The 23,045-nt window shown below is 48.1% G+C and overlaps 5 non-coding genes across 5 annotated transcripts; all 5 read right to left on the minus strand.

Moving 5' to 3' along the window:
• Positions 1-11,553: 11,553 nt before the first annotated feature.
• LOC126337468 (U1 spliceosomal RNA) lies at positions 11,554-11,716 on the minus strand. Its single transcript, XR_007565051.1, has one exon. It is a non-coding gene; the product is annotated as a U1 spliceosomal RNA (small nuclear RNA).
• Positions 11,717-14,017: 2,301 nt separating this feature from the next.
• Positions 14,018-14,180, minus strand: LOC126337469 (U1 spliceosomal RNA). Its single transcript, XR_007565052.1, has one exon. It is a non-coding gene; the product is annotated as a U1 spliceosomal RNA (small nuclear RNA).
• Positions 14,181-16,480: 2,300 nt separating this feature from the next.
• On the minus strand, positions 16,481-16,643 carry LOC126337470 (U1 spliceosomal RNA). Its single transcript, XR_007565053.1, has one exon. It is a non-coding gene; the product is annotated as a U1 spliceosomal RNA (small nuclear RNA).
• A 2,300-nt stretch (positions 16,644-18,943) lies between these two features.
• LOC126337471 (U1 spliceosomal RNA) lies at positions 18,944-19,106 on the minus strand. Its single transcript, XR_007565054.1, has one exon. It is a non-coding gene; the product is annotated as a U1 spliceosomal RNA (small nuclear RNA).
• Positions 19,107-21,406: 2,300 nt separating this feature from the next.
• Positions 21,407-21,569, minus strand: LOC126337472 (U1 spliceosomal RNA). The gene has a single exon (XR_007565055.1). It is a non-coding gene; the product is annotated as a U1 spliceosomal RNA (small nuclear RNA).
• Between the last annotated feature and the right edge of the window lie 1,476 nt (positions 21,570-23,045).

The raw sequence follows: 23,045 nt of genomic DNA on the forward strand, positions 1-23,045 counted from the left end.
TGCAAACGAATCCTACTCTCAGCTTGCTTTGCCACCTTGTTGCTATGCAGTTCTTTCTTCTCGTCCATTGCCATCTCTTTACAAGAGGGAAACTCTAACAATTTTTTCAAAACTCTTTGTTTTCTCATGTTTTATAGTTTCCTCACAAGTTAATCTCATACTTTCATGTATTAATGAATTCATTATCTGCTCAAATTCAAATTCAATTGCATACTTTCCTTGTGCTCTGTGGCTTTTGTGGCAATAAGTCCAAATAATCACCCAATCTCTTACCATATATCTCTCAGCTGTATTATTTGATGCATGGTATTTGGCTATATGCCCAACCTGCACTTAGTTGCTCGCTATACTGTTCTTCCACAACTTTGAGCAAAATTGAGATCCACTGTCAGATAACACTTTCTTTTGTTTACCTATACTTGGAAAACAACCGAAAAACATTATACTGCACACAGCTCTTGCCGTTGCTTTACTAACGGATACAGTTATAAAGTTTTGAGGAAAGCCCCACCACTAAGAAAATACCTATATGAGAAATTACCAGTGGTTTTCAGTAATTGTCCGAAAATATCCAATGCTGCTATATCCAACACATTGTTGGGTATAAAACTCTGCATAGGACTTCTAATTGTGGCATTTATCACTTTTGCTTTTTGGCATAAGTCGCACGATGTTATTCTTTGTGACATTCTCCTTACAATATTACTGAAAGTGATGTATTCCAACAATTTTTACGACCGCTTTTTTGTTCCACAATTTCTATAAGCCAAATGAATATAATTTATCACTTCTTCTACAAACTGCTCTCGCCAACATATTTGCCGTACTACTGGGCTGGCCGCCTTCTGCAAATATAATACTCCTTCATGTATATTGTATGAAGCCCCAGTATTACTGGCATTGGCATCATCAAATTTGACCATTACCGACTTCAATGCCTCATTGGCATAATGCATTATATTTCTGCAAACATCTCTTATTATGTCTTTACCTTCAAAGTCTTTGAAGTAGCTAATACTAAATGTTCCTAATTCTCTTTGTTTGGTACCTCTGCATTTTGGGTAGCTGTGATAATACATTAGTTTTCAGCTCTTTTACATATCTGATCTATAAATTGTACAGCGCCCATCTCGTTAGCCTTTTCCGCAACACTCGGTAATATGTCCAAAAAATCGATTTTTCAAAAATATTATTTTCTTGATCTACACAGTTTAATCAATGTTGTGTGTGAATTTTATCGTGATAGCAACTTTAGAAAGGCCTTTAAATGGTTAATCTGATTAACTCTGCACTGGCAGCCACTCCCACATTTACCGACATTTGGGAAACTGCTTGCTTCAGCGGAATTTTTGTCGGTGTGAAGGCTATTTTCTTTCGATATCTTTGACTGACATCTATATCTCTGGCTGAATTTTGTATCTTTAACTGAAAACTTCCTTGCATGTAGTTTATTTACGTTTTGACAATACTAACACATATTAGTAGGTGGAAGGCTGAGTTCGAGAACCTTTGCGTGGAAATCAAGATTTATGCATAATGAGTGGTGGAAAAACTGTGTTTAGGAAACGGAGGTTTCATAGAAATCGGTTTACCAACAAAAAATAGGAAGTAGCTCGAAACGAAGAACTTAAGCTCTCAGCTTCAGAATCGAAACTTGGGACAGGAGAATTGTGTAGGTGCGTGAATGATGTTCGTATGGACTCCACTGGGTCCAAACATTGATTTAGAGCTTCTCTGCCAGGCTACACAGTTTTCATGTTCATTGTTAGCTGTAAAAATACGGAATGCATGATTGTTTTAGAAGAAAGAAGTGTGGGAATGGCTTGTGATTTTAAATTAATTTGTAATTCGTGTTGCTATGAATTTGTATTTTCCTCCTTCAGAAAAACTTACACTGGAGACTATAAAAGCAATTTAAGGTTATCATATGCTCTGAGTTGCCTTGGACAGTGCAGGGAAGGGGGTAATTTATAGTGTGGTTTCCTGAACATGTGCTCCACCTTGTGCAATGTTTGAAAACATAAATAAAGAAACGCCTGATGCTGTGTGCGATAATATGACGAAATCAGTGGAGGAATTGGTAAAAATAAACCAAAAAGAAGTAGATCCTGGGATACATTCATGACAGTGGATCTCCTACGAATGTTACTGACCTGTTTGTCTCTGTAGAAGGGACCTGGATGAAAAGGGTTCACATATCTCTGTATGGAGTTCCATCTGTTATTGGTATCGACTCAAGTAAAGTTTTATATGTAGAAATTATGTCTAAATACTGTCGCTTGTGTGCAACAAGAAAAATGTCCAACAATGAAGACAGTGAGAAACTGTGGCAAGAAAAGCATGTAGTAGCATGCTCTAATAATTATAGTGGCTCAAGTGGGGGCATGGAGGCTGCCGCACTTGTGAGGGTGTTCTCCAGACCTGAGGAACAGTATGGTGTTAAGACATACTAAATACCTTGGTGATGGGGACTCCTCTTCGTTCAAAGCTGTAACAGATAAAAATCCGCACAATACAATAACAGAAAAGTTGGAATGTGTTGGCCACATACAAAAGAGATTTGATGGTAGGCTTCGTCGCTTGCTGAAAGAGAAGAAAGGTGAAGTACTTGAGGATAGAAAACCACTAGATGGAAAATGCAGGCTTACTCTGAATGAAACTGATTCTCTTCAGTTATTTTATGGAGGAACTATCAGGAAAAATACACATAATTTAAAGGCAATGAGGCGTGCTGTTTGGGCAATTTTTTTCGACAAACTATCCACTGACCAGACACCAATGCACATCTGTATCCGAAAGACGATTGGTGTAAGTTCAACAACAGAAATGAGACGTATTCACATAAACATTCATTACCAACACCTGTTATGAATGCAATTAAGCCCACACTCAGGTTTCTTGTAAACCCTGATTTATTGAGGAAGTGTCTTCACAGAAAGACAAAATGCAAATGAAAGCCTCAATAATTTAATTTGGATTAGATGCTCAACAAGGAAATTCTGTGAACTTAAAGTACTCAAAACATGTGACTATGACGCAGTTTTATGTTACAATAACGGAAATAATGGCAAAATTGAAGTGGTGAAGAGAGCGGGTATAGATCCTGGTATGCTTACAACGAAAGCACCATCGGCGAGAGCAGGGTCAAGAAAGCTAGCAGATCAGTGTCTTACCTGCAAATACAGGCCAGGCAGATTCGAAGAGGAGAGAAGAGAAACCTGAAGGATGAGGTGTATCAGTATGGAGGTTCTGAAATTGAGGTAAGCTTATTACATGTAGAGGTACAAGAAGAAAATCTTTGAACCACATTTTCTCTGTTTCTTTTAGAAGCGTTTTCTCAAAATGTATGTGCGCTAGTACTACGAAACTGTCAGGAACTGTTCGCAGTGTGTTGCTGTCTCCCTGAAACTAAAAAATACGAGATCCTGCAATTACATTCTGATTTTTAGATGATTGTATGTAGAAAAATAAGTTAATTTAGGATGTGCAAAATTAAAACCTCTGTTAATGATACAATTTGCACCATAAATAAATAACTGTACTTCATTGGCCTTATAACCTTCTCAGGACACTACAATACCATTTTCAGATTAATTGCATGATTATAACTTGAGTTATACTTTTTTATAAAAAGAAAAGACAATAAAAAATTAAGAATTCAAATGTCTGGCAAAATATTAAACCTGCATATTTTATTATATTTCTGTTAAAACGCACCTCTTTTACATTTTCCACATGAAAAATTTTAGGTGTGAACATTAAGGAATATGGCTATAATGATTTTTTAATTAAATGTTTACACTTTGCATTACATCCCCCCTAAGAACTTCAGTGCCCAATGATCTGTATGTTAAATACTTTATGCCCCAAAACTAATTTCTAATTTTTCTGAACCCCCAAATAATGGCTAATGCTTCCTTCTCTGACACAGAATAATTCTTTTCAAACTTGGTTAGGGCGTGACTGGCAAAGCAATTGGTTCATGTTCTATCTTGCCATCTGCCTCCGTCTCTAGAAACACTAAGACTCTTTGTCCATAATCAGAGATATCCTTAGCCATAAGAAAGAGTCCACATAAGTTTGGATGGCATAACTGGATACTCTTCGCCAAATCTCTCAAATAATTGAAGGCTCCCTCGCATTCGTTGTTTTGCAGCAAATGGTTCAAATGATGATCGTTAAATGCCTGGTCATCTACAAACTTGCGATAGAAAGAACACAGGCCTAGATACGCTTTTAATTGATTCGTAGACCTGGGATCAGGACAATCCCTTATTGTATTTATGCAAGAACAGGAAATCTGTATATTTTCGCGATTTCTTGTGATCTGCCAACAGCCAGCAATCAAATCAATACTGGTCAAATGTAGAATGTCATGAAATGTTTGAAGTAGTTCGCCCAGTTCTTTGAGATGATGCGTTTCTCTTTTTAAAATTAATGTCCTAGCATCAACAACCACATGCACACTAACATCCTCCTTGCCTACCAGAACCAAAGAGTCAGTATGGAGTTATTATATGGACTGTTGCTACATTGTGTCACTCCTCACTTAAGCATTCTATCGATCTACTTCTGTACTTCCGCTTTTGTGGATATTGGATTGGCGCAAGGTAGTTTGAAAAAAGGTTAATGCTCAGTTAAATTTAAATGATGTTTGTAAACTTCTACTCTCATATTAGAAAATACTTTTTTGTTCGACTCAACAAACCAGACAATTCCCCCTTTGATCTGATGTTATTCCCTCTGTTAATTCTACCATTCTCATAAATCTTTGCTTTTATTCATATCCTCACTCATGGCTTGTACATGATAATCTTTCTGGATGGGTCCAAATCCATCATTCACTGTTGACTGGTTGATTTCCAGTTGTGTTAATTGGCATACTTCTAAGTTACTCGCCTCTCGAAAGGCATTCCCGAAGATTTCCTTCTACCTGACAGGTAATCAGATAGATCAGCACTTTCTGGTTAATTAATTAATCTGTGCCCAATACTACCTCTGTACTCAGGTCAAACGCCACCAAGAAGACATGTTAAAATCGAGAAATATCTGAAATTTTACTGGTTTGCTCACTGTTTCCAGTGGCTGCTATTAATTTCACACTTTGTACAGACATGTATTCCACGCCTCGTTTTTTTCTTTGTTGTGGTTTCATTCCCCTGCCCCATATGGGCAGGGGAGTGCTGTCAGTAGCACAATCCGCCGCTCTTCAGCCGAATGACATGACAACTAAAACAAGAATAAAGTGTTACATACATAAGGCAAAAAAAGGGGAACATAAAACAGAGTAAGGGAAGAAAATGGAAGTAAAAATACACTGACATGGAGATGTTCGTGGGGGACAGTTAGAAAAGTCACCAGAAAGTTAAAAAAAGCACAGTTGGCGATTCTTAAAACATAGGGAAGACACTGAATGCACATGCACAGGTTAAAAGTCGGTCACAGTATTAAAAACACTCTGGAACAATACACTTAAAACCCACTTGGAGCACACACAATGAAGAATAAAACTGCCAGGTGGGACCATTCCGAGGGAAAGGTGAGAGAGGATGGAAAAGGAGGGGAGAGCAAGCAGCAGCAGGGGAAGCGGCGGGATGAACAGTCGGCGTGTACAGAGGCAGGAGACGCGTGGGGCAGGAGATGAAGAGGGAAGACAAGGTAGGAGGGAGTGCAGAGACACTGAAAGGGGGCAAAAGAGAAGGAGAGGGAGTAGGAGGGGGAAACCGCTCAGGAGGAGGGAGGGGGAGGAGAGGGAGCCCTGAGGAGAAGGCAGGAAGATGGGATTCGAGTTGGTATGAAGGGTAGATGTCAGGTCAAAGCTCATCATCCAGGAGGGGTAAATGGTCGAAGTTGTGTTGGGAAAGAAGATGAAGTGTGTGGAGATGGAGAGAGGGTGGAACACAATGGTAAAGCACGGTAACTGGTCGGAAGGGAGACGCCAGGGGGTGAGGGGGATCAAGGTAGCAGACAATATATGGATGTGTCCAAGGAAAAGGAGAAGGTGGGGGAAGGGGATGAGGTCGTAGAGGATGCGTGTGGAGGGACAGAAGGCAGATGTGGAAGGCGAGGCAGAGCGCATGGCGTTCGAGGATGGAGGGGCGGAAATCCAAGCTATGCTGGCATAACAGAGGGTGGGGCAGATCAAGGATTTGTAGGTGTGAAGGATGGTGGAAGGATGCAGACCCCACATCTGGCCGGACAGGGGTTTCAGGAAGCAGAGGCAGCTGTGAGCTTTGTTTTGGATGGTAAGGAGATGGGGAATTCAGGTGTGGTGGCGGTCGAGTGTGAGGCCAAGGTATTTGAGGGTAGGAGTGAGGTGGATAGGACAGCCAAAAATGTGATTAGGTAGAAATCATGTCCACTTAACATGTGTGAGTCCAGAGACCTGCCAAGAGGGGGAAAAGGTAGGGAGAGGGGAGAGCGGAGATGCTAATGGCAGAGCAGATGGGGGTAGGAATGAAGGTATGGGGGGTAGGGGAAGCCTGAGGGGGAGGGGGAGAAAGGGGGGAGGGAGAGGATGGAGTGAGGATGCCCTGAGGAAAAAACACAGGAAGTGGTAGAGGAGGATCAAAGTTGATAGGAGGAGTAGATGGAGAAGAGGAGGTCATCATCAGGGAGAGGGTGCTGGTTGAAGCCACCTTGGGAAAGGGTAAGGAGGGTGTAGAGATGGAGAGCAGGTGGGATGTGGGAATACAGGCACGGCAGCAGATGAGGGTGGGAGAGTATGGGAGAGACCAGCGGGCGAGGGACATCTAGTTTACGGGAAGTGTAGAGGATCCATATCCATTCGAGGAAAAAGAGGAGACGGGGAACGGAATAAGGTCGTAAATGATCCGCATGGGGGAGGGGAGACAGATGCGATAGGCGATGCAGAGAGCATGGCATTCAATGATCTGAAGGGATTGATAAAAGGTAGGAGGGGCGAATATCCAGGCAGGATGGGCGTAACAGAGGATGGGGCAGATGAGGCATTTACAGGTGTGGAGTGTGGTGGAAGGGTCCAGACCCCACATACGGCCAAAAAAGGAGCTTGAGGAGACGGAGTCGGGAGTGTGCCTTGGCTTGGATTGTCCAGAGATGGGGGGTTCAGGAGAGGCGAAGGTCGAGGGTGACGCCAAGATACTTAAGGGTGGGGATGAGGGTGATAGGACAGCCATAGATGGTTAGATAGAAATCGAGGAGGCGGAAGGAAGGGATGGTTTTGCCTACAATGTTCGCCTGGGTCTTGGAAGGATTGACCATGAGCACCCACTGGTTGCACCAAGTGGTGAACTGGTCAAGGTGGGATTGGATAAGGTACTGGGAGCGCTGCATGGTGGGGCCAAGGGCAAGGAAAGCGGTGTCATCGGCGTACTGGAGAAGGTGGATGGGGGTGAAGGCGGCGGCATGTCCGCCATATACAAAAGATACAGAAGAGGGGAGAGGACGGAACCTTGCAGCAAACCGGCGGAGGGTTAAAAAGGAGTAGGAATCCATGTTATGGATGGTGACATAGGAAGGACGTTGGGAAAGTAAGGAGCCGATCACACTGATGTAGTTAATAGGAAGGATGAAGGTTTGGAGCTTGAAGAGGAGACTGGAAAGCCACACACGGTCATAGGCTCATTCAAGGTCAAGGGAGAGGAAGATAGCGGAGGGACAGGAATTGAGCTGTTTGGAGAGGAGATGAGTGAGGTGAAGGAGAAGGTCGTTGGAAGAGAAGGATGGCCGAAAGCCACACTGGGTAACGGGGAGGAACGGGGAGCAGGCGGTGCTGGCGGAGATGCTAGTGGATGTGTCGGGTTAGGATGGAATCCAGGATCTAGCTGAAGACCAAGGTAAGGCTGATGGGACAGTAGGAGGAGACAGCGGATGGCAGTTTACTGGGTTAAAGGTACATCAGGATATGGGACGTTTTCCACAGGTCGGGGTAGTAGCCGGTGGACAGGACTACATTATAGGTCCTGGCCAGGGTGGAGAGGAAAGAGACAGGAGCTTCACAAACGTGGCGATAGGTGACACGATCGTGACCAAGAGCGGTGTTGCGTTTGGTGGTGGTGGTGGTTAGTGTTTAATGTCCCGTCGACAACGAGGTCATTAGAGACGGAGCGCAAGCTCGTGCGGAGTGTAGCGATGAGATCCTGTGTAGTGATAGGGGCATTGAGTTCGGTGTTTGCAATGAAGTACTTGAAACCAGGTGTGACGGGAGGGACAGATGTGTCAGTTCGATCATGGACATGTGGGAAGATCGAGTAATCGAACTGGGGATCGTCGGGGATCGTAAAGACATGAGAGAGGTAGGAAGCAAAGTGATTGGCCTTGCTAAGGTTGTCAGGGAAGGGTTGATTATCATGAAGGAGAGGATAGTAGGGGAGGGGTGGTTAGATCCGGTAAGGTAGCGGAAGGCCGACCAATATCTGGAAGAATTTATAGGAAGGGTGGCATTTAAACGGGTGCATGTCTGTCGCCAGTCCCGGCGTTTCTTAGCAGCGAACAAGTTTCGGATGTGTCGCTGGAGTTGCCGCTGGCGTCTTAGTGGGTCCGGGTCATGCGTGTGGAGGAAGGTACAGTAGAGACTCACAAAGAAGGAAGACGGTCTGTAGGGGTAAGGTAGGATGGTAGGAGTGGATGGCGACAGAAGGGATGTGGGCCTCCACGGCCTCAGACAAGGTCTGCTAGAGAAAGGAGGCGGCATGGGTAATATCATCAGAATGGCGGTAGGTGAAGTGGTGGCCATCGACCTAGGTAGATAGGGTATCCTGGGGCATTCCAGTCAGCATGGGAATAATCATGGATGTACTTCGGGGGAGGTTCATTACGAGGGTCGGGGTGGGGGCGACGACCGTCTGAAACGGTGAGGACAGGGAGATGGTCACTACCAATGTGGTCCAGGACATCCACTGCTATGCGGCCAAGGAGATTAGGGGAGGGGAGGAGAGGATGACATCAGGAGTGGATTTGGATTCAGGGCAGGTGTGCTGGGGAATGGGGATGAGGTCGCATTGGAGGCAGGGGAGGAACCGATGCCACCACCATAACTGGGCAGCGGAACGACTATGAATGTTGAGGTCGGCGGTGATCACGTAGGAGCAGAAGGTACAGTCAATGTGGGAGAGGAAGTCAAAAGGAATAGGGACATTAGGGCGGACAAAGATGGTGGCGTAGGTGATAGTAAGGCCAGGGAAGAAGAGACTGAGGATCAGGTGTTCGGTGGGGTTGGGAAGGTGAGGTTGGAACCAAACTGGGAACTGACAGTGGTGACCAATGGCAACTCCGCCATGCGCTATCGGAAAGGGATTATCGAAGTTGTGAAGGAGGTAGGGCGAGGTCTGTATTGGGGTGGTGTGGCTGAAGAATGGTTTCATTTAGGATGAAGGAATCCACACGGTGGGTTCTGAGGGTGTGAATGAAGATGTTCTTGCTGGAGGGAAGGGAACAGATGTTGCAGAAGAGGATACAGTGCTGTGGCGACATGACAGGGATTTAGACGAAAGTGTTAAGACGTGAGAAGGTAAAATGGGCCTGGTTGCAGGAGTAGGTGACATACATTTTGAGGTGAGAGACGGACCAGGCAGCGAAGAAAATCTGCTAGGGTATGTGAGGGCACTGGAAACTGTGGACATTTTAAAGAACGATGGTAAGGAACCTGAAGATGTCCTGAGGGGTAGGGGCGGGACGAAGGGAATTACCATGAGGGGTGGGGGCGCCGAGTAGGTGGACAGAGATGGTGAGTTTAGGAGTGGTGGGAGGGGGTTGGGGTTTACATTTTTGGAGTATGTGGAATGTGGGAGATTACAGGTATTAAAGGAGGGAGGGGACTGAAATTTGGGAAACTGCTGGAGGAAATGCGCTTGCTAACAGTGCGAGCAGGTAGGGGCCTCGCGGCACTCAGAAGTGGTATGTGCATTATAACGCAGCCACATCTGGCAGCAAAGGGACTGAGGAGGGGGGAATGGGAGGGGTCGACTTTATAGCATTGGTTGAAGAGGAATGCACCCCCCTACAGGAGGCGGTCAATGGAGGGTGCGTTTTCCGAAAAAAACCAAGATGCAGATTAATTTTGCGGTATTTGGTAAACTAGCCATCTTTGCTTAGACGTAGATTAGGTAAGGATAAAACTAAATTGCTTTTTGTTTGTAAACACAGCACGTCTGGTGTGTAACGAAGCGATGGGAAACAAGGAAGAGGCATTTCTGTGAATGTAGTGATGCAACAACGAATTCATTTGAGGGCTATCCGTTTCTGCAATTAGTAGGCGTGAGTAATTTATTGAAAGTGCCGCTACTACGCGTCTGTCAATGTAGAACTGTGTGTGTTACAGAAGGCACTGTTCGGATATTTTGTCAGTGAGTAGGGAAAAATTGTGTTTTTAATTACACTTGTTACAGAGAGAGAAAAAAAGAAGAGTTTTATGTTATTCCCATTCCATTCGAAACGCGTCTGTTCTCACTCCAAGGGCGCCCATACGAGAGACAGTTTGTACAGGGGGTGGGGGCCGGCTGGATCTGGAGGTATGGTGTACTTTTAATATTTTGGAAGACGATTAGCGAGCTTGTAAAGTAGCCATAAACAGATTTGAAGTTCCGAACCTGTGTTAAAGACGTGTGTAATACAGACTTTTTGACTCTATTTCTTGCAAGAAAAACACCTGATAACACTGCGTTTTCTACTTTCCCTCAGAGCCCCGAGTACAGGCGCCCTTGTCCCACTCAGCTACCACCAAAGATATTTCCTGCGCTCACCACGCCGATGTTTGTAATTGCACTTGGCCGTTTTTCGTCCTCCCAGTGTTGTAACTGTTCATTTCCAAGCCTTAACTTTTTTTTTTTTCCGGGCGTCTGCAAATTTGTCACATGAAACACAACATCTGCGACGACAAGACATTCCTTACAGAAAGTAAACGCTCACTGTCGTGGCCTAATAAACAGCCTACAGCGGTTCTCGTCCCATCACCGAATTTAAGCAACGCTGGCCCTTGTCATCGTGGCCGCCTGCGAGCACAAGCTGCTGTTGCCTAGAATTTCTCTTGCCCGTTTTCGGTACAGTTGGCCACGTCATTTCACATCCCAGCAAGCTCGTCAAGTGCCGCAAGTCTGCAAGTCTTGAGACGCTACGCTAGACGCTTGCTTCCCGCCCCTCATGTACCTGGCCACAGGCGACACAGCGTTCGGCTGGGCGACGCCTCGTGAACGCCGGCTCGCGCCACCGCGGTCGCCGTGCGTTCAGGGAGTGCCGCGCCGTGCAATTGCGTTTGGCGCGCATTCCCCTGATGGACAGAGAAAGCCAAAAGTCGCCGTACGACCATTAATGGGGGTGTCGTACCAGAGTTAGACCGCTTGTGCCATCTCGCGGCTGCCGCTGCTACTAGTGGTGCGCGTCCGCCGCGCTTATCGAACAGACAGTGTGCTCTGGCTCTGGGTTTGACGCCAGGTCGACGCAGACGTGTGGTACGCGCCTAGCGCGAGTGCTGCTGCGTGTGGCAGTGCCTTGCAGCACACGTTGGTGGCCGAAAGCTCAGACGCACTGGTTACCGACTGCTATCACAGAATACTGCTTTTGCAATTGAAATAAACACCGGGACAGCGCGAACGCAAGTCCCGACTACCAAAAATTATGCGCCCGAGTTACTCACATTTGGAGTAATCGCGGGGGTCAGCTCGACCGAAGTGCAATGGAAGAGCCTCACCCCGGAGGAACCGCCTTCATGATCACGGTATCCCCTACGCCAGGTAAGTATGCTTTGGTCGCGCCACAGGCGAGAATTTGTAGTGCCTCGCGCCATCGAGATGTAACGAGAGCTCCCGACGTTTTCGCAGTCGGTGAACAGAATGGTGGCCGTCCATGTACCTGTCTCCTTACAAAAGAGCTATTGGCTGTCGAGTTAGATGGCAGACAGTCGCAACAACGCTCCTCTGCCGAGAAAAACGATGCATTTTGTGCGAGCAGCGCCACACGGCTCGCGGCGCCGGCCGCTGCTGGGGTTAATTTACCGTTCCCTCCGGAAGATGGCGGGCCAAGTCCGGGCTGCCGCCTCCGGGCCCTCCTCTCCGTCTCAAACGAGCCCTCTTTCTTGGCTGTTGAAACCGCGAATGAGATCTGCGCAATGAGTGCTTTTTGCAGCCACACTTTACTTTCGCTCCTTCCAGCAGAGCCCTTAGTGCTAGCAAATACGGCAGCATTGTCGCGCACGGTCGTCTGTCGCCGAGCAACTGAAGGACCCCACAGCTCACACTGTCAGATGTTCTAAGAGAGCTGGATGCAGTCGTGAGTGTTGTGCGCGACGAACAAACAGGACGGCCGTGAACTCCAAGAACGAACGTCAATCGGCACGTTCGACATTCGACGCCGAGTAACAGAAGGCACTTAAAAGGTAACACTCCTTTTTGCTTCTCCTTCCGAGTAGGGCGTGGAAAGCTCGATCGAATATTTGTGCACATATTTTCTATACGCATAAGAGAGAAAAAATAAAGTTTCATTCATGGCAACATTTCGGCGGGCTGATTTCGAAGATGCAGATTAATTTTGCGGTATTTGGTAAACTAGCCATCTTTGCTTAGACGTAGATTAGGTAAGGATAAAACTAAATTGCTTTTTGTTTGTAAACACAACACGTCTGGTGTGTAACGAAGCGATGGGAAACAAGGAAGAGGCATTTCTGTGAATGTAGTGATGCAACAACGAATTCATTTGAGGGCTATCCGTTTCTGCAATTAGTAGGCGTGAGTAATTTATTGAAAGTGCCGCTACTACGCGTCTGTCAATGTAGAACTGTGTGTGTTACAGAAGGCACTGTTCGGATATTTTGTCAGTGAGTAGGGAAAAATTGTGTTTTTAATTACACTTGTTACAGAGAGAGAAAAAAAGAAGAGTTTTATGTTATTCCCATTCCATTCGAAACGCGTCTGTTCTCACTCCAAGGGCGCCCATACGAGAGACAGTTTGTACAGGGGGTGGGGGCCGGCTGGATCTGGAGGTATGGTGTACTTTTAATATTTTGGAAGACGATTAGCGAGCTTGTAAAGTAGCCATAAACAGATTTGAAGTTCCGAACCTGTGTTAAAGACGTGTGTAATACAGACTTTTTGACTCTATTTCTTGCAAGAAAAACACCTGATAACACTGCGTTTTCTACTTTCCCTCAGAGCCCCGAGTACAGGCGCCCTTGTCCCACTCAGCTACCACCAAAGATATTTCCTGCGCTCACCACGCCGATGTTTGTAATTGCACTTGGCCGTTTTTCGTCCTCCCAGTGTTGTAACTGTTCATTTCCAAGCCTTAACTTTTTTTTTTTTTTCCGGGCGTCTGCAAATTTGTCACATGAAACACAACATCTGCGACGACAAGACATTCCTTACAGAAAGTAAACGCTCACTGTCGTGGCCTAATAAACAGCCTACAGCGGTTCTCGTCCCATCACCGAATTTAAGCAACGCTGGCCCTTGTCATCGTGGCCGCCTGCGAGCACAAGCTGCTGTTGCCTAGAATTTCTCTTGCCCGTTTTCGGTACAGTTGGCCACGTCATTTCACATCCCAGCAAGCTCGTCAAGTGCCGCAAGTCTGCAAGTCTTGAGACGCTACGCTAGACGCTTGCTTCCCGCCCCTCATGTACCTGGCCACAGGCGACACAGCGTTCGGCTGGGCGACGCCTCGTGAACGCCGGCTCGCGCCACCGCGGTCGCCGTGCGTTCAGGGAGTGCCGCGCCGTGCAATTGCGTTTGGCGCGCATTCCCCTGATGGACAGAGAAAGCCAAAAGTCGCCGTACGACCATTAATGGGGGTGTCGTACCAGAGTTAGACCGCTTGTGCCATCTCGCGGCTGCCGCTGCTACTAGTGGTGCGCGTCCGCCGCGCTTATCGAACAGACAGTGTGCTCTGGCTCTGGGTTTGACGCCAGGTCGACGCAGACGTGTGGTACGCGCCTAGCGCGAGTGCTGCTGCGTGTGGCAGTGCCTTGCAGCACACGTTGGTGGCCGAAAGCTCAGACGCACTGGTTACCGACTGCTATCACAGAATACTGCTTTTGCAATTGAAATAAACACCGGGACAGCGCGAACGCAAGTCCCGACTACCAAAAATTATGCGCCCGAGTTACTCACATTTGGAGTAATCGCGGGGGTCAGCTCGACCGAAGTGCAATGGAAGAGCCTCACCCCGGAGGAACCGCCTTCATGATCACGGTATCCCCTACGCCAGGTAAGTATGCTTTGGTCGCGCCACAGGCGAGAATTTGTAGTGCCTCGCGCCATCGAGATGTAACGAGAGCTCCCGACGTTTTCGCAGTCGGTGAACAGAATGGTGGCCGTCCATGTACCTGTCTCCTTACAAAAGAGCTATTGGCTGTCGAGTTAGATGGCAGACAGTCGCAACAACGCTCCTCTGCCGAGAAAAACGATGCATTTTGTGCGAGCAGCGCCACACGGCTCGCGGCGCCGGCCGCTGCTGGGGTTAATTTACCGTTCCCTCCGGAAGATGGCGGGCCAAGTCCGGGCTGCCGCCTCCGGGCCCTCCTCTCCGTCTCAAACGAGCCCTCTTTCTTGGCTGTTGAAACCGCGAATGAGATCTGCGCAATGAGTGCTTTTTGCAGCCACACTTTACTTTCGCTCCTTCCAGCAGAGCCCTTAGTGCTAGCAAATACGGCAGCATTGTCGCGCACGGTCGTCTGTCGCCGAGCAACTGAAGGACCCCACAGCTCACACTGTCAGATGTTCTAAGAGAGCTGGATGCAGTCGTGAGTGTTGTGCGCGACGAACAAACAGGACGGCCGTGAACTCCAAGAACGAACGTCAATCGGCACGTTCGACATTCGACGCCGAGTAACAGAAGGCACTTAAAAGGTAACACTCCTTTTTGCTTCTCCTTCCGAGTAGGGCGTGGAAAGCTCGATCGAATATTTGTGCACATATTTTCTATACGCATAAGAGAGAAAAAATAAAGTTTCATTCATGGCAACATTTCGGCGGGCTGATTTCGAAGATGCAGATTAATTTTGCGGTATTTGGTAAACTAGCCATCTTTGCTTAGACGTAGATTAGGTAAGGATAAAACTAAATTGCTTTTTGTTTGTAAACACAACACGTCTGGTGTGTAACGAAGCGATGGGAAACAAGGAAGAGGCATTTCTGTGAATGTAGTGATGCAACAACGAATTCATTTGAGGGCTATCCGTTTCTGCAATTAGTAGGCGTGAGTAATTTATTGAAAGTGCCGCTACTACGCGTCTGTCAATGTAGAACTGTGTGTGTTACAGAAGGCACTGTTCGGATATTTTGTCAGTGAGTAGGGAAAAATTGTGTTTTTAATTACACTTGTTACAGAGAGAGAAAAAAAGAAGAGTTTTATGTTATTCCCATTCCATTCGAAACGCGTCTGTTCTCACTCCAAGGGCGCCCATACGAGAGACAGTTTGTACAGGGGGTGGGGGCCGGCTGGATCTGGAGGTATGGTGTACTTTTAATATTTTGGAAGACGATTAGCGAGCTTGTAAAGTAGCCATAAACAGATTTGAAGTTCCGAACCTGTGTTAAAGACGTGTGTAATACAGACTTTTTGACTCTATTTCTTGCAAGAAAAACACCTGATAACACTGCGTTTTCTACTTTCCCTCAGAGCCCCGAGTACAGGCGCCCTTGTCCCACTCAGCTACCACCAAAGATATTTCCTGCGCTCACCACGCCGATGTTTGTAATTGCACTTGGCCGTTTTTCGTCCTCCCAGTGTTGTAACTGTTCATTTCCAAGCCTTAACTTTTTTTTTTTTTCCGGGCGTCTGCAAATTTGTCACATGAAACACAACATCTGCGACGACAAGACATTCCTTACAGAAAGTAAACGCTCACTGTCGTGGCCTAATAAACAGCCTACAGCGGTTCTCGTCCCATCACCGAATTTAAGCAACGCTGGCCCTTGTCATCGTGGCCGCCTGCGAGCACAAGCTGCTGTTGCCTAGAATTTCTCTTGCCCGTTTTCGGTACAGTTGGCCACGTCATTTCACATCCCAGCAAGCTCGTCAAGTGCCGCAAGTCTGCAAGTCTTGAGACGCTACGCTAGACGCTTGCTTCCCGCCCCTCATGTACCTGGCCACAGGCGACACAGCGTTCGGCTGGGCGACGCCTCGTGAACGCCGGCTCGCGCCACCGCGGTCGCCGTGCGTTCAGGGAGTGCCGCGCCGTGCAATTGCGTTTGGCGCGCATTCCCCTGATGGACAGAGAAAGCCAAAAGTCGCCGTACGACCATTAATGGGGGTGTCGTACCAGAGTTAGACCGCTTGTGCCATCTCGCGGCTGCCGCTGCTACTAGTGGTGCGCGTCCGCCGCGCTTATCGAACAGACAGTGTGCTCTGGCTCTGGGTTTGACGCCAGGTCGACGCAGACGTGTGGTACGCGCCTAGCGCGAGTGCTGCTGCGTGTGGCAGTGCCTTGCAGCACACGTTGGTGGCCGAAAGCTCAGACGCACTGGTTACCGACTGCTATCACAGAATACTGCTTTTGCAATTGAAATAAACACCGGGACAGCGCGAACGCAAGTCCCGACTACCAAAAATTATGCGCCCGAGTTACTCACATTTGGAGTAATCGCGGGGGTCAGCTCGACCGAAGTGCAATGGAAGAGCCTCACCCCGGAGGAACCGCCTTCATGATCACGGTATCCCCTACGCCAGGTAAGTATGCTTTGGTCGCGCCACAGGCGAGAATTTGTAGTGCCTCGCGCCATCGAGATGTAACGAGAGCTCCCGACGTTTTCGCAGTCGGTGAACAGAATGGTGGCCGTCCATGTACCTGTCTCCTTACAAAAGAGCTATTGGCTGTCGAGTTAGATGGCAGACAGTCGCAACAACGCTCCTCTGCCGAGAAAAACGATGCATTTTGTGCGAGCAGCGCCACACGGCTCGCGGCGCCGGCCGCTGCTGGGGTTAATTTACCGTTCCCTCCGGAAGATGGCGGGCCAAGTCCGGGCTGCCGCCTCCGGGCCCTCCTCTCCGTCTCAAACGAGCCCTCTTTCTTGGCTGTTGAAACCGCGAATGAGATCTGCGCAATGAGTGCTTTTTGCAGCCACACTTTACTTTCGCTCCTTCCAGCAGAGCCCTTAGTGCTAGCAAATACGGCAGCATTGTCGCGCACGGTCGTCTGTCGCCGAGCAACTGAAGGACCCCACAGCTCACACTGTCAGATGTTCTAAGAGAGCTGGATGCAGTCGTGAGTGTTGTGCGCGACGAACAAACAGGACGGCCGTGAACTCCAAGAACGAACGTCAATCGGCACGTTCGACATTCGACGCCGAGTAACAGAAGGCACTTAAAAGGTAACACTCCTTTTTGCTTCTCCTTCCGAGTAGGGCGTGGAAAGCTCGATCGAATATTTGTGCACATATTTTCTATACGCATAAGAGAGAAAAAATAAAGTTTCATTCATGGCAACATTTCGGCGGGCTGATTTCGAAGATGCAGATTAATTTTGCGGTATTTGGTAAACTAGCCATCTTTGCTTAGACGTAGATTAGGTAAGGATAAAACTAAATTGCTTTTTGTTTGTAAACACAACACGTCTGGTGTGTAACGAAGCGATGGGAAACAAGGAAGAGGCATTTCTGTGAATGTAGTGATGCAACAACGAATTCATTTGAGGGCTATCCGTTTCTGCAATTAGTAGGCGTGAGTAATTTATTGAAAGTGCCGCTACTACGCGTCTGTCAATGTAGAACTGTGTGTGTTACAGAAGGCACTGTTCGGATATTTTGTCAGTGAGTAGGGAAAAATTGTGTTTTTAATTACACTTGTTACAGAGAGAGAAAAAAAGAAGAGTTTTATGTTATTCCCATTCCATTCGAAACGCGTCTGTTCTCACTCCAAGGGCGCCCATACGAGAGACAGTTTGTACAGGGGGTGGGGGCCGGCTGGATCTGGAGGTATGGTGTACTTTTAATATTTTGGAAGACGATTAGCGAGCTTGTAAAGTAGCCATAAACAGATTTGAAGTTCCGAACCTGTGTTAAAGACGTGTGTAATACAGACTTTTTGACTCTATTTCTTGCAAGAAAAACACCTGATAACACTGCGTTTTCTACTTTCCCTCAGAGCCCCGAGTACAGGCGCCCTTGTCCCACTCAGCTACCACCAAAGATATTTCCTGCGCTCACCACGCCGATGTTTGTAATTGCACTTGGCCGTTTTTCGTCCTCCCAGTGTTGTAACTGTTCATTTCCAAGCCTTAACTTTTTTTTTTTTTCCGGGCGTCTGCAAATTTGTCACATGAAACACAACATCTGCGACGACAAGACATTCCTTACAGAAAGTAAACGCTCACTGTCGTGGCCTAATAAACAGCCTACAGCGGTTCTCGTCCCATCACCGAATTTAAGCAACGCTGGCCCTTGTCATCGTGGCCGCCTGCGAGCACAAGCTGCTGTTGCCTAGAATTTCTCTTGCCCGTTTTCGGTACAGTTGGCCACGTCATTTCACATCCCAGCAAGCTCGTCAAGTGCCGCAAGTCTGCAAGTCTTGAGACGCTACGCTAGACGCTTGCTTCCCGCCCCTCATGTACCTGGCCACAGGCGACACAGCGTTCGGCTGGGCGACGCCTCGTGAACGCCGGCTCGCGCCACCGCGGTCGCCGTGCGTTCAGGGAGTGCCGCGCCGTGCAATTGCGTTTGGCGCGCATTCCCCTGATGGACAGAGAAAGCCAAAAGTCGCCGTACGACCATTAATGGGGGTGTCGTACCAGAGTTAGACCGCTTGTGCCATCTCGCGGCTGCCGCTGCTACTAGTGGTGCGCGTCCGCCGCGCTTATCGAACAGACAGTGTGCTCTGGCTCTGGGTTTGACGCCAGGTCGACGCAGACGTGTGGTACGCGCCTAGCGCGAGTGCTGCTGCGTGTGGCAGTGCCTTGCAGCACACGTTGGTGGCCGAAAGCTCAGACGCACTGGTTACCGACTGCTATCACAGAATACTGCTTTTGCAATTGAAATAAACACCGGGACAGCGCGAACGCAAGTCCCGACTACCAAAAATTATGCGCCCGAGTTACTCACATTTGGAGTAATCGCGGGGGTCAGCTCGACCGAAGTGCAATGGAAGAGCCTCACCCCGGAGGAACCGCCTTCATGATCACGGTATCCCCTACGCCAGGTAAGTATGCTTTGGTCGCGCCACAGGCGAGAATTTGTAGTGCCTCGCGCCATCGAGATGTAACGAGAGCTCCCGACGTTTTCGCAGTCGGTGAACAGAATGGTGGCCGTCCATGTACCTGTCTCCTTACAAAAGAGCTATTGGCTGTCGAGTTAGATGGCAGACAGTCGCAACAACGCTCCTCTGCCGAGAAAAACGATGCATTTTGTGCGAGCAGCGCCACACGGCTCGCGGCGCCGGCCGCTGCTGGGGTTAATTTACCGTTCCCTCCGGAAGATGGCGGGCCAAGTCCGGGCTGCCGCCTCCGGGCCCTCCTCTCCGTCTCAAACGAGCCCTCTTTCTTGGCTGTTGAAACCGCGAATGAGATCTGCGCAATGAGTGCTTTTTGCAGCCACACTTTACTTTCGCTCCTTCCAGCAGAGCCCTTAGTGCTAGCAAATACGGCAGCATTGTCGCGCACGGTCGTCTGTCGCCGAGCAACTGAAGGACCCCACAGCTCACACTGTCAGATGTTCTAAGAGAGCTGGATGCAGTCGTGAGTGTTGTGCGCGACGAACAAACAGGACGGCCGTGAACTCCAAGAACGAACGTCAATCGGCACGTTCGACATTCGACGCCGAGTAACAGAAGGCACTTAAAAGGTAACACTCCTTTTTGCTTCTCCTTCCGAGTAGGGCGTGGAAAGCTCGATCGAATATTTGTGCACATATTTTCTATACGCATAAGAGAGAAAAAATAAAGTTTCATTCATGGCAACATTTCGGCGGGCTGATTTCGAAGATGCAGATTAATTTTGCGGTATTTGGTAAACTAGCCATCTTTGCTTAGACGTAGATTAGGTAAGGATAAAACTAAATTGCTTTTTGTTTGTAAACACAACACGTCTGGTGTGTAACGAAGCGATGGGAAACAAGGAAGAGGCATTTCTGTGAATGTAGTGATGCAACAACGAATTCATTTGAGGGCTATCCGTTTCTGCAATTAGTAGGCGTGAGTAATTTATTGAAAGTGCCGCTACTACGCGTCTGTCAATGTAGAACTGTGTGTGTTACAGAAGGCACTGTTCGGATATTTTGTCAGTGAGTAGGGAAAAATTGTGTTTTTAATTACACTTGTTACAGAGAGAGAAAAAAAGAAGAGTTTTATGTTATTCCCATTCCATTCGAAACGCGTCTGTTCTCACTCCAAGGGCGCCCATACGAGAGACAGTTTGTACAGGGGGTGGGGGCCGGCTGGATCTGGAGGTATGGTGTACTTTTAATATTTTGGAAGACGATTAGCGAGCTTGTAAAGTAGCCATAAACAGATTTGAAGTTCCGAACCTGTGTTAAAGACGTGTGTAATACAGACTTTTTGACTCTATTTCTTGCAAGAAAAACACCTGATAACACTGCGTTTTCTACTTTCCCTCAGAGCCCCGAGTACAGGCGCCCTTGTCCCACTCAGCTACCACCAAAGATATTTCCTGCGCTCACCACGCCGATGTTTGTAATTGCACTTGGCCGTTTTTCGTCCTCCCAGTGTTGTAACTGTTCATTTCCAAGCCTTAACTTTTTTTTTTTTTCCGGGCGTCTGCAAATTTGTCACATGAAACACAACATCTGCGACGACAAGACATTCCTTACAGAAAGTAAACGCTCACTGTCGTGGCCTAATAAACAGCCTACAGCGGTTCTCGTCCCATCACCGAATTTAAGCAACGCTGGCCCTTGTCATCGTGGCCGCCTGCGAGCACAAGCTGCTGTTGCCTAGAATTTCTCTTGCCCGTTTTCGGTACAGTTGGCCACGTCATTTCACATCCCAGCAAGCTCGTCAAGTGCCGCAAGTCTGCAAGTCTTGAGACGCTACGCTAGACGCTTGCTTCCCGCCCCTCATGTACCTGGCCACAGGCGACACAGCGTTCGGCTGGGCGACGCCTCGTGAACGCCGGCTCGCGCCACCGCGGTCGCCGTGCGTTCAGGGAGTGCCGCGCCGTGCAATTGCGTTTGGCGCGCATTCCCCTGATGGACAGAGAAAGCCAAAAGTCGCCGTACGACCATTAATGGGGGTGTCGTACCAGAGTTAGACCGCTTGTGCCATCTCGCGGCTGCCGCTGCTACTAGTGGTGCGCGTCCGCCGCGCTTATCGAACAGACAGTGTGCTCTGGCTCTGGGTTTGACGCCAGGTCGACGCAGACGTGTGGTACGCGCCTAGCGCGAGTGCTGCTGCGTGTGGCAGTGCCTTGCAGCACACGTTGGTGGCCGAAAGCTCAGACGCACTGGTTACCGACTGCTATCACAGAATACTGCTTTTGCAATTGAAATAAACACCGGGACAGCGCGAACGCAAGTCCCGACTACCAAAAATTATGCGCCCGAGTTACTCACATTTGGAGTAATCGCGGGGGTCAGCTCGACCGAAGTGCAATGGAAGAGCCTCACCCCGGAGGAACCGCCTTCATGATCACGGTATCCCCTACGCCAGGTAAGTATGCTTTGGTCGCGCCACAGGCGAGAATTTGTAGTGCCTCGCGCCATCGAGATGTAACGAGAGCTCCCGACGTTTTCGCAGTCGGTGAACAGAATGGTGGCCGTCCATGTACCTGTCTCCTTACAAAAGAGCTATTGGCTGTCGAGTTAGATGGCAGACAGTCGCAACAACGCTCCTCTGCCGAGAAAAACGATGCATTTTGTGCGAGCAGCGCCACACGGCTCGCGGCGCCGGCCGCTGCTGGGGTTAATTTACCGTTCCCTCCGGAAGATGGCGGGCCAAGTCCGGGCTGCCGCCTCCGGGCCCTCCTCTCCGTCTCAAACGAGCCCTCTTTCTTGGCTGTTGAAACCGCGAATGAGATCTGCGCAATGAGTGCTTTTTGCAGCCACACTTTACTTTCGCTCCTTCCAGCAGAGCCCTTAGTGCTAGCAAATACGGCAGCATTGTCGCGCACGGTCGTCTGTCGCCGAGCAACTGAAGGACCCCACAGCTCACACTGTCAGATGTTCTAAGAGAGCTGGATGCAGTCGTGAGTGTTGTGCGCGACGAACAAACAGGACGGCCGTGAACTCCAAGAACGAACGTCAATCGGCACGTTCGACATTCGACGCCGAGTAACAGAAGGCACTTAAAAGGTAACACTCCTTTTTGCTTCTCCTTCCGAGTAGGGCGTGGAAAGCTCGATCGAATATTTGTGCACATATTTTCTATACGCATAAGAGAGAAAAAATAAAGTTTCATTCATGGCAACATTTCGGCGGGCTGATTTCGAAGATGCAGATTAATTTTGCGGTATTTGGTAAACTAGCCATCTTTGCTTAGACGTAGATTAGGTAAGGATAAAACTAAATTGCTTTTTGTTTGTAAACACAACACGTCTGGTGTGTAACGAAGCGATGGGAAACAAGGAAGAGGCATTTCTGTGAATGTAGTGATGCAACAACGAATTCATTTGAGGGCTATCCGTTTCTGCAATTAGTAGGCGTGAGTAATTTATTGAAAGTGCGCTACTACGCGTCTGTCAATGTAGAACTGTGTGTGTTACAGAAGGCACTGTTCGGATATTTTGTCAGTGAGTAGGGGAAAAATTGTGTTTTTAATTACACTTGTTACAGAGAGAGAAAAAAAGAAGAGTTTTATGTTATTCCCATTCCATTCGAAACGCGTCTGTTCTCACTCCAAGGGCGCCCATACGAGAGACAGTTTGTACAGGGGGTGGGGGCCGGCTGGATCTGGAGGTATGGTGTACTTTTAATATTTTGGAAGACGATTAGCGAGCTTGTAAAGTAGCCATAAACAGATTTGAAGTTCCGAACCTGTGTTAAAGACGTGTGTAATACAGACTTTTTGACTCTATTTCTTGCAAGAAAAACACCTGATAACACTGCGTTTTCTACTTTCCCTCAGAGCCCCGAGTACAGGCGCCCTTGTCCCACTCAGCTACCACCAAAGATATTTCCTGCGCTCACCACGCCGAT

Source organism: Schistocerca gregaria, chromosome 2, assembly GCF_023897955.1.
Source record: "Schistocerca gregaria isolate iqSchGreg1 chromosome 2, iqSchGreg1.2, whole genome shotgun sequence".
NCBI classification, from domain to species: Eukaryota; Metazoa; Arthropoda; class Insecta; order Orthoptera; family Acrididae; genus Schistocerca; species Schistocerca gregaria.